The 10199-nt window shown below is 34.3% G+C and overlaps 1 pseudogene; it reads right to left on the bottom strand.

Moving 5' to 3' along the window:
- Window positions 1–2201: 2201 nt before the first annotated feature.
- LOC116587264 overlaps window positions 2202–10199 on the bottom strand; it is a 49396-nt pseudogene continuing 41398 nt past the window's right edge.

Raw genomic sequence — 10199 nt, 5'->3', positions numbered from 1 at the left:
TATATATTCTGGTCTAAAATATATTTAATAAAAAGACTGATATCCATCTACTCAATTATGTTCTTAAAGTATTTATATCAATTTTTTCTTAGAAATATAAAAATCAATTATTATTTTTATTACCTCTGTCCCTGATTCTCAGGAGATTGGATTTATTTTAGTTTTTGTTAAAGTTTTATTCTTGATAACGTAATTTTATGGAAAAGAAGCTTATACATTGGAAATATTCTTACTGAATGTTTTATGTTTATTTTGATGTTTGGGTTGTTTTTCCTTAGGGGAAAATAAAACTCCAAACAACATACTTTTCAGAGTATATCTATGGTTTACTTTTTAATTTTATTTTTATTTATTTTTATTTCAGTATATAGTTGACATACATTACATAAGTTTTATGTGTACAACACGACATTTCAACTTTATGGTATAGTCATCATAAGTGTGTCACCATCTGTCACCATACAACACTATTCCAATATCATTGACTAACTCCCTGTACTGTGCTCTTTACTCTCGTGACTTACTCATTCCATAATTGGAAACCTGTATTTCCCACTACCCTTCACCCATTTTGCCCATCCCCATCCCCACCCCCTTCTCTCTGGCAGCCATCAGTTTGTTCTCTGTATTTATAGGTGATTCTGCTTTTTCCTTGCTTGTTTATTCATTTGTTCTTTAAATTCAATGGATGAGTGAAATCAGATGGTATTTGTCTTTCTTGGTCTGACTTATTTCACTTAGTGTGTGGTTATTCACCACCCATGTGGTTTCAAATGTCATATCTCATTCCTTTTTATAGGTGCATAAATTATATATTTTATAATCTTCCTTATCCATTCATCAATCAATGGACATTTAGGTGATTTCCATATCTTGCCTGTTGTAATAATGGTGCAGCAAACATGGGGTGAATATATCTTTTCAAATTAGTGTTTTCATTTTCTTTGGGTAAATACCCTATAGTAGAATTACTGCATTAAATGGTATTTCTACTTTCAATTATTGAGGCATCTCCATACTGTTTTCCATAGCGGCTGCACCAATACGCATTTCCACCAACAGTGCATGAGGGTTCCTTTTTGTCCACATTCTTGACAACACTTATTATTTGTTATTTCTTATCTTTTTTATTTTAGCCATTATGATAAGTATAAGGTGATAGCTCATTGTGGTTTTAATTTGCATTTCCTTGATGATTAGTGATGTTGTGCATCTTTTCATGAATCTGTTGGCCATCTACATGTCTTTTTTGAAAAATAGAAAAATGTATGTTCAAGTCTTCGGCCCTTCTTAATTTTTTAAATTTATTTTTAAATTTTTTAGAATTACACATATTCTTTCTTAGCCAATAAGATAGTTCTGATTAAGAACAGGTTACTATTAACCAATACGCCTTCATTTTCACTATTTTTTTCAAGAGATTTATGGTGGTTTCTGATGTTGTATCTGGTATTCTATAACAACACATCACACTAAGGGTTTACTATGCAGCTTTGAAAGAGCAAAGAGCTGTGTTTGTTTGTTTGTTTTCTATTTTGCATATCATCTTCAATCCATCAGGAGTAGCTTCCTGCAGCTCTGCAATGAGAAAGAGCCTGAGCTGAGTCCAGGAAGACTCAGTGGAGACCTAAGGCTACAATTGATAGTCACATCTCCCACAGGGGCAGAAAGGAACATGTATGGTAGGGTGACCCAGGACCAGTCTAAAATAAGCCTAAAGTGAATCAACACTGTTTTATGCTCTGGATCATATTAGAGTAAAATCAAAGAGTAATATCATAGGAGACATTCATCTTTAAGATATTCTTTCAAAATGGGACACCTGGATGGCTTAGTTAAGTGTCTGCTTCATCTTGAGTAGATCTCCCCATCCTGGAATCAAGCCCTGCATCAAGGCCTGCATCAAGTCCTGAATCAGGCTCCTTGTTCAAAAGGGAGTCTGCTTCTCCCTCTCCCTCTGCCCCTTCTCTCCCCACCACCCCTGCTCACTCGCACTCTCTCAAGTGAATAAATAAAATCTTTTTTTTTTTTAAATGTTCTTTCAAACTGTCAGAATAAAAACATTAGACCAAAGTATTTTTATGATTAAATCATTCATTTTTTTCACTCATAGGTTATATGCATACAGATTGAAAATAAAAGACTATTATTTAACTTAAGCTATGTTACCATTATATAGATCCTATTTAAACATGGGTTAATTATAATAATAATGATCCATATGTTACTGGAGCAGGAGCTTTATAATTCCAAATGTAATAATCAGAAGAAATTTGTTTCCAGTATGTACTTAATTTTGGTTTTTCTGATGCAGAAAGTTGAACTAAATGCTGATCTGTGTAACAACCAGTGAATGAATGTATAATCTAAGATTCTAAAATGAAGTTTTAAATATGCTGTACCTCCAATCCAAATCTGGTCAAATGGATGCTTCTTATGACTCTTGGCTCCAAAAGTTACAGTTCCAGAAAGACTAATTTCCATTGATCTGAGGAACTTGTATCCAATAATTCAGATCAATATAAGCTTTCCTCTTGAAATACTTCAAGCTGGCCAAAACTAACTTTGCATTACTAATTGAACCTCTATTATAAAAAGATACATGAGCTTCACAGATTTTAAAATTATTTTTGACACTTTCGTGATATTTTAAATTAACTGTTATTTTTACGTGTACTTCTTCCTCTTTCATTTGAAAAAAAAAAAAAGGCAAAAAACCTACAATTGGAGGGACAGGAACCTGGAAAGTATAGTAACATAAAGGAAGGAAAGGAAAACACTCTTCCTCTAAAGGAAGAGTGAATGGAAATTTGTAAGGTACACTAAGTGCAGAATCATCCATTGCATCAATGCTACTACAAGTCAGAATGCCAAGGTCAAGAGAAGTCACACAAGGATGAACTAGAATATTCTGAAGTGGAGATCCATTGGTGGGGAGACTCAAGCTGATTGTAATGTTTGGCATGATTCTAAATCACACTTGAAAATGATAGCTCCAAAGACTTGCCTTGTATCTGCTATATCCTATTTATCATATTGTATGGATTTTACCTTTCCAGTGATAGAAATAGAAACTTGTGGTTTTCCTTTGTAGGTTCTAACTTTCCAGGCTGGCTGCTTTTATAGATGCATCACAGAAACAAGACTAGCACTACCCAGTGAGTTCTGTAGGTTGGCATCCAAGAAAATTCCAATGGACAATTTTGTAGAAGTAAATCAAGCAGTTGGTTCAATTTTGTATTTAGCTCAGTGTCTTTTTTCTGTCCCAAGTAAAAAAAATATATATCAATTTTACCTCTAAAAGAAAAGAGCCTTGTGAAATTCCACTGACGCTAATTAATGGTGGATGAGGAGATACAGCTTATTTAACAGTGGAACATAAACATATATCATGTTATTCTTCAGAAAAGCAACAACTTTCCAGAGTTCTCCACCTCTTAGGAGACCATAAACAGATGTTTTATTGTGTGTGAACCAGTTATCATGACTCTGTATCAAGTTCTTATCATCATCCAACAATCTAACTTCAAAGAGTAGTGCTTTAAGAAAGGGACCATCTTTGGGAATAGGCATATAATTTACTCCATTGAAGACCTTGGCTCATTTTCCAAGAGTGGGATATCATCTGGAGAATCTGATGGTGCCACAATGTGGAGATCCTGGTTCATGGCTATGAGCCACACTGTCCACTGAGCCAAGGTAAGCCACTAAAGCATTAGCTCATCCCTGAGGTCACCTCTACTTCATTCTGCCGTTTTTATTAATTGGATTGTTTGTTTTTACAATGTTGAGTAAAAGTTCTTTACATACTTTGAATAGTAATCCCTTACCAGAGATAACATTTGCAAATATCACCTCTTGTTCAGTGAGTTGCTCTTTTGTTTCATTGATGATTTCATTCACAGTGCAAAAGCTTTTTATTTTGATGTAATCCTAATAGTTCATTCTTGCTTTTATTTCCCTTGCCCCAGGAAACATATCTAGAAAAATTTGGTATGGCTGATATCAGAGAATTTTCTGTCTGTATTCTCTTCTAAAATTTTTATGGTTCCAGGTTTCATATTTAGGTCTTTAATCCATTAGTTTATTTCTGTGTATGGTGTTAGAATGTGGTCTGGTTTCATTCTTTTGCATGTAGCTGCTCAATTTTCCAGCACCACTTATTAAAGAGACTGTGTTTTCCCCATTGTATATTCTTGCCTCCTTGGACATAGATTAATTTACCTTATAAATGTAGGCTTATTTCTGGACTCTCTATTCTGTTCTATTGATCTATGGTTTTTTTCATGCCGGTATCATACTGTTTTGATTACTACAGCTCTGTAGTATATTTTGAGTGTGGAATTGTAATACCTTTAGCTTTGTTGTTCTCTCTCAAGATTGCTTTGGCTATTTGGGGTCATTCACGGGTTCCATATATATTTAGTATCATTCTACTTTTTTGAAAAATGCTGTTGGTATTTTGATAGAGAGTACACTGAATCTGTAATTGCTTTGGATAGTGTGGACATTTTAATAATACTAATTCTTTATCTGTGATCTAGTTTAATAATATATTCTGAATTATCAGTTATAATTATATGTAGACATAGAAAGGAAGAAATTTATGAAGTTATTAATATGAGGTAAAGAAATTAGTTAGGCATTATTATTATTATTGTTATTATTTTTATTTGGCTTGCTGTGTCAGACTTGGAAAAACAGAAACAACACTTCTACTATCTCAAGCTGGAAAGACCTTCTGTCCAACTACAATGTGTTAAAGTCTGCAGTGCTTAGGACTTTCAGGGTACACCTACCTTTTAGAGCAGCAGCTATGCTCTTGTAAAGGAGGTGCCCAGCCAATGGTGGACCATAACGGTAGTAAAAGAATCTAGCCATTTCTATGCAACAAAGGGATTTCTTTAACAGGCAGTATTTGCTCTGGAAACTTTCCATTGGGCTGGCTCAGGTGTTGTCATGATGGAATCACAGCCTGATTATTTGCCCTGCACAGTCCTACCTGCTTCCCTTTTTTTCTTTCAAAGTGTTACTTTTCAATATACCTTTTGTAATTCTAACTCCCTTTCAGTATCTACTCCAGGAGAATCCAAACTGCATCACTTCAATTAGAAGGAAAGCAGATTCAATATAGAAAGCTTTCAGGAATCAATATGGCACTGGTGGCAGATGATGAGGGAGTGGAGAGCAAAACAGCACTATCAGAGAGCTAACCCAAGAACAAGAAATATGCTCTTCTGGTTTGTGCATGTAACCCTTTGAGTTCTGAACTGACCACTTATGTCTCAAGAACAACCCACATAAGTGCAATCAGGACACAACAATTAATAGATTCAGAGATGACATAAACTTAATCCATTCACAGGCATTTTGATATTGAAGTAAATTTACAGAAAATAAACAATCTGAAATTCTCAGAACTAGGGTACTGAAACCACCTTTATCTTTTGCTTGTAATCCTTTAATGCCCAAAGTAATAGACTGCTTTTTACTATTTTTTAAGTATCTGGAAATAAGAATTTATATTCATTTTTATATGTAAAATTGTGAGTATTAAAATATGATGTTCATAACTTATCCAAATCTAGAAACCTTTCCTCACTAAGTAACACATAATATCAGGAGTACTCTTTTTCCAACCCATTTGCATCTTGTCATTTTGAGAAACTCTGAAACGTAGCACCTTCCATTCTAGGAAACTAAGAATCATTTTGTGGAATAAAAGATATATTGCTTATGTGTGAAGCAACTGTATAAAGACAGAAAAAAAGAGAAACACTTATCACTATGTGATTATTCTAGGAAGTATAAAATCAAAACACAGGAATATAGTTCATGTTTGAGTTGCAGGAAAGAGAAGTAATAGGAATACTAGGATTAAGAATATAAGGAAAGACTTAAAAACATACGGAGAAAAGTAGAAGTAACTCGTGAACTTAAAATGTCCAGATGTAAAATGATGCTGTACACAGGGTTGCTACTGTAAAATTCCAGTTTTAATTTTGGAAAAAACATTTCTGGAAATGACAATTTCTGGAAAAGACAATTCTATAAAGATGGAAACAGATCAGTTGTAAGGGGCATGGTATGAATGGAGAGTTTGGCTACCTGAGGGCATTTTTTGCGTGATGGAATTTTCCTGTATTCTGATTATGGAGATGTACACATGAGTCTTTGCTTACGTTAAAACTCAGAGTTGGAGACCAACCACCCCCTCACCAAAATTGCTTTATTTTTAGCTAAAAAGTATAAAAAAAGTTCTAAGGAATTTGATTATGAAAATAACATATTTATGGTATAAAACAGTCTATGCTTTTTTTGTGGAGTATATCTACTAGAAAATTAATTTATATTTTTAATCTTATTATTTTATATGTGACAATATAGGACTTGTATTCTATATTAGCTTTCCCAGCTCTAAATTCAGCCTATGTAGAAATTAATGTGTTTTGGAAGGGAGATATTGCACAGATGTCATTTTCCTCAAAAGCAAGCAAATTATGAATGTAAATAATGCACTGTTTTGGTTTTGAGCTTCCAGAATCACTTGGAATCTGAGATATTGAAATGTCAACAAATTTGAGATCATTTTCTGCCATAAATGGAGATGAATAGATTGATGGCCACTTGTCTTATTTGTAACTTGCATTAATTTTTCTATAAAAATATTTAAGAATAAAATTTGGCAGAGTTTCCTTTTCTATGATTATAGTACAATTATGTTATTATGAAAAAGCACAATCCAAACATAAGCATTAGTTTTATGTCGCTTTCACACATCTTTTATATCACTTTTATTTTGTAGTAATCATTACATAGGAATATAAAGGTAAAAAGATAAGTCAGAGCAGGATTATATTAAAATAGAAATTCTGGGATGCCTGGGTGGTTCAGTCAGTTAAGCCGCTGCATTCAGCTCAGGTCATGATCCCAGGGTCCTGGGATTGAGTCCCGCATCAGGCTCCTTGCTCAACAGGGAGGAGCATTAGGCTCCTGGCTCTGCCTCTGCCAGCCACTCTGCCTGCTTGTGCTTGCTCGCTCTCTCTCTCTCTCTCTCTGACAAATAAAGTCTTAAAATAAAAATTCTTGGAGGCTTCTGGGTAAAAAGTTAATTTGCGTGTAGATGTGTTCCCTATCTAAGATATTCATTAAGTGATTGTACACACACTAATGTCTATACAAACATGTACGTGAGATCAATAACAAACATCAACATTTTACAAATTATTACACTTGTAACAAGCAATGTACATACCAGACATTGCAAAGTTTGGTCAACACTAAGTTTGTATATCCCTTGACTTGACAATCTATTGGCAGCCAACATAGATGGTACTCTGAAGAACTGAGGCAGGACACAGCTGATAGTTATTCCTTACATTGCCAAATTCTTCCATAATCCCACTGATCAAAAATAAAATCTTATGTGGAGAAGGGAGTTGGGGGAAATTGGAAGGGGAGGTGAACCATGAGAGACTATGGACTCTGAAAAACAATCTGAGGGTTTTGAAGGGACGGGGGGTGGGAGGTTGGGGTACCAGGTGGTGGGTATTATAGAGGGCACGGATTGCATGGAGCACGGGGTGTGGTGCAAAAATAATGAATACTGTTATGCTGGAAATAAAATAAATAAATAAATAAATAAATAAATAAATAAATAAGTAAAAATAAAATAAAATCTTAAAGAAATCATTAATATCACAGAATGGTCTCATGAATTATCAACTCTATATCCCTCACTGTTGCCATGAATTCTCCAGGCCATCAAAAAGCCAGGTATATTTTGTGAACAAGATAAAACACCTTATAACTATTACATGCAGAAGCTAAAATTATCATTTGTTTATAAATGTTATTAATTTAGATGGTGTAAATGGATAACATACTGCTTGTCTAAGGAAAATATTTAGTTCAGACATGCATGGAAAAATGATCTTGGACTTCCAGACTTCTACAAATAAATTACTCTTGTTTATAAGCATATATATATATATATATATATATATATATATATATATATATATATGGAACCCAGATGTACCAATGTTATTGAAACCCAAGTTTGGCTGTTGTCCCTCAAGAAATGAGGGACAGAGCCAGTCCTCAAGAAATGAATTTTGATTGGAAAAGAATTTGAGCTTTATTCAGGAGGCTGGTAACCTGGGGAGAAGGCAGACTCTTGTCCAAAAGCCAACTCCAAGATTTCGATCTGACCCAAAGATTTTTAAAGGGTTAAATCAGTTAAGGGAGTGCAGTGGTCTGTGACATTTCTGGATTACATGGAGACTCGATGAGGCCAACTACAGTTATCTCATGGTGCTCAGAGGTTATGCAAGAAGGTTTGGTTCCTTGGTACCCAGCAGTTGTGCGAGAGTATTCTTTCTTTCTTTATTTTAAAGATTTTATTTATTTATTTATTTACTTACTTCTTTATTGAGAGAGAGAGAGAGAGAGAAGGGACAGAGGGAGAGAAAGAATCTCAAGCAGACTCCACACGGAGCATAGAGCCCCACACAGGGCAGTCTTATGACCCCTGAACCAAGATCTGACCCGAAACCAGGAGTTGGTCACTTAAACCGCCTGAGCCACCCAGGCACTCCAAGAGTATTCTGTTCTTTCTGGAAAGGAGGATAAGGTCTACAGATGTGCAAAGGGATATCAGTAAGTCATTTGTGTGACCTTAAAAATGAAAAACATTTTGCTGAAAAATTGCTGGACTCATTGGAAAGCTGAGGCTGCTTGGAAAGGACTTGTGGGCCTCTCTGGCCTCAGAAAGTTCTGATCCTTCATTCCCCAAAGACAGTGTCTGTAGATCTAAAAGAAAGTAAATTAGTTTTGTTAAAGATCAAAGGTTTTAGGTCAGCAAGCAATGAGTGTATCAACTTGGAGCAAGTTTAACCTTTAAGACCAGCTGGAATGCTCTTAAACCAAAACACTTGATATTACTCCTTTTCACGTGTGAAGAATTGACCAAAAAACTCCCCTTAAGTCATTCTTCGTTCACTTTTTGACCCTTACCCCAAAATCAGAGGAAAAAATAAAACAAAATTACCAAATGAATATATAAAGTTCACATTTCAATTTTTTTGTGCGTAAATATTGCATAACATAAGGGTACCTATTTTAACAATGGAACATAGTTCTTGCCATAATGTTTTAAAATTTAGAAATATTTCTTCTGCTTATTTATTTTTCTTATTAAAGCAAATTATTTTTAGGGAAGGATTATAGAATAGTTTGGGGGGCAGAAAAGCTGTGTTTGGATCTTACCTCTACTACGTTGCAAATATGTACTTAAAACAGGATTATTTATTGGAATGAAATCCAGTTTCCAAATGAAAATTCAGAAAAACTTCATAAATATCTAAAAATGCTAGAAAATGACCATATCAGCTCTGTATTCTGTTTCAGTTTGCAAGCTGTTTTATTTTTCTTCAGCAATCAAAACAGTATTTAGTTTGAAATGCATAACAAAATTTGAAAACCATAGCTTTGCATGTTTGTTCTGTCTCCGGTTATGAATGTAACACTTCTGAATGTTCCAGAATGACAGTCTTAAAATGAAAGGAAAAGAATATACTTGCACAGCACATTTGGCTCTAAAATCTGATTTCTGGAAGCTCTTGATGGTCTTTCCAGCAGTATTAAGGTTATGTTTGCCTGATAAGGAAAACAGCCAGTCACTTCAGTCAACAACCTAGTTTTCAGATATCCCAGAGGGGGAAAAAATGTTGCATTCATAAATGCTTTCCTCTTCAGAATTTTTCCTTGCTGTGATAAATATGGATTCTGAATTTTGAGAAACCTATTTACTCTGAGAAGTAGAATTCATATATTTACTTGGTAAATTGCTATTTAAAATACTATTTCAATAGAGGATAATCTTTGGTATCCTTTTAAAATCAATTTGATATCTTAGCCCAAACTAGGTTTTCATCAATTAATGACTTGGAGAATATTTATATTTATCACATTGGCTCTATTATTTAGGTCATGAGAGAAAGTTCTCCCGGGATGCAGTAAAACTTGTGATTATGAGAGCATACTCTACAGTATGCTCTTTGTCAGTCTCCAAGACTGACTTTCACACTCTAAATATGTAAATTTTGAAAATTTACTGAAATTCTCTTAAGATTTTGTAAGGATATCGGAGAAATAACATCTCTTAGTACAGAGTAAAGTGATAATGTCACTTCTTC

Source organism: Mustela erminea, chromosome 3 (genome assembly GCF_009829155.1).
Source record: "Mustela erminea isolate mMusErm1 chromosome 3, mMusErm1.Pri, whole genome shotgun sequence".
In the NCBI taxonomy this organism is placed as follows: domain Eukaryota; kingdom Metazoa; phylum Chordata; class Mammalia; order Carnivora; family Mustelidae; genus Mustela; species Mustela erminea.
The sequence above is the reverse complement of the archived record's forward strand: the minus strand, read 5'-3'. Positions and strand labels throughout refer to the sequence as shown.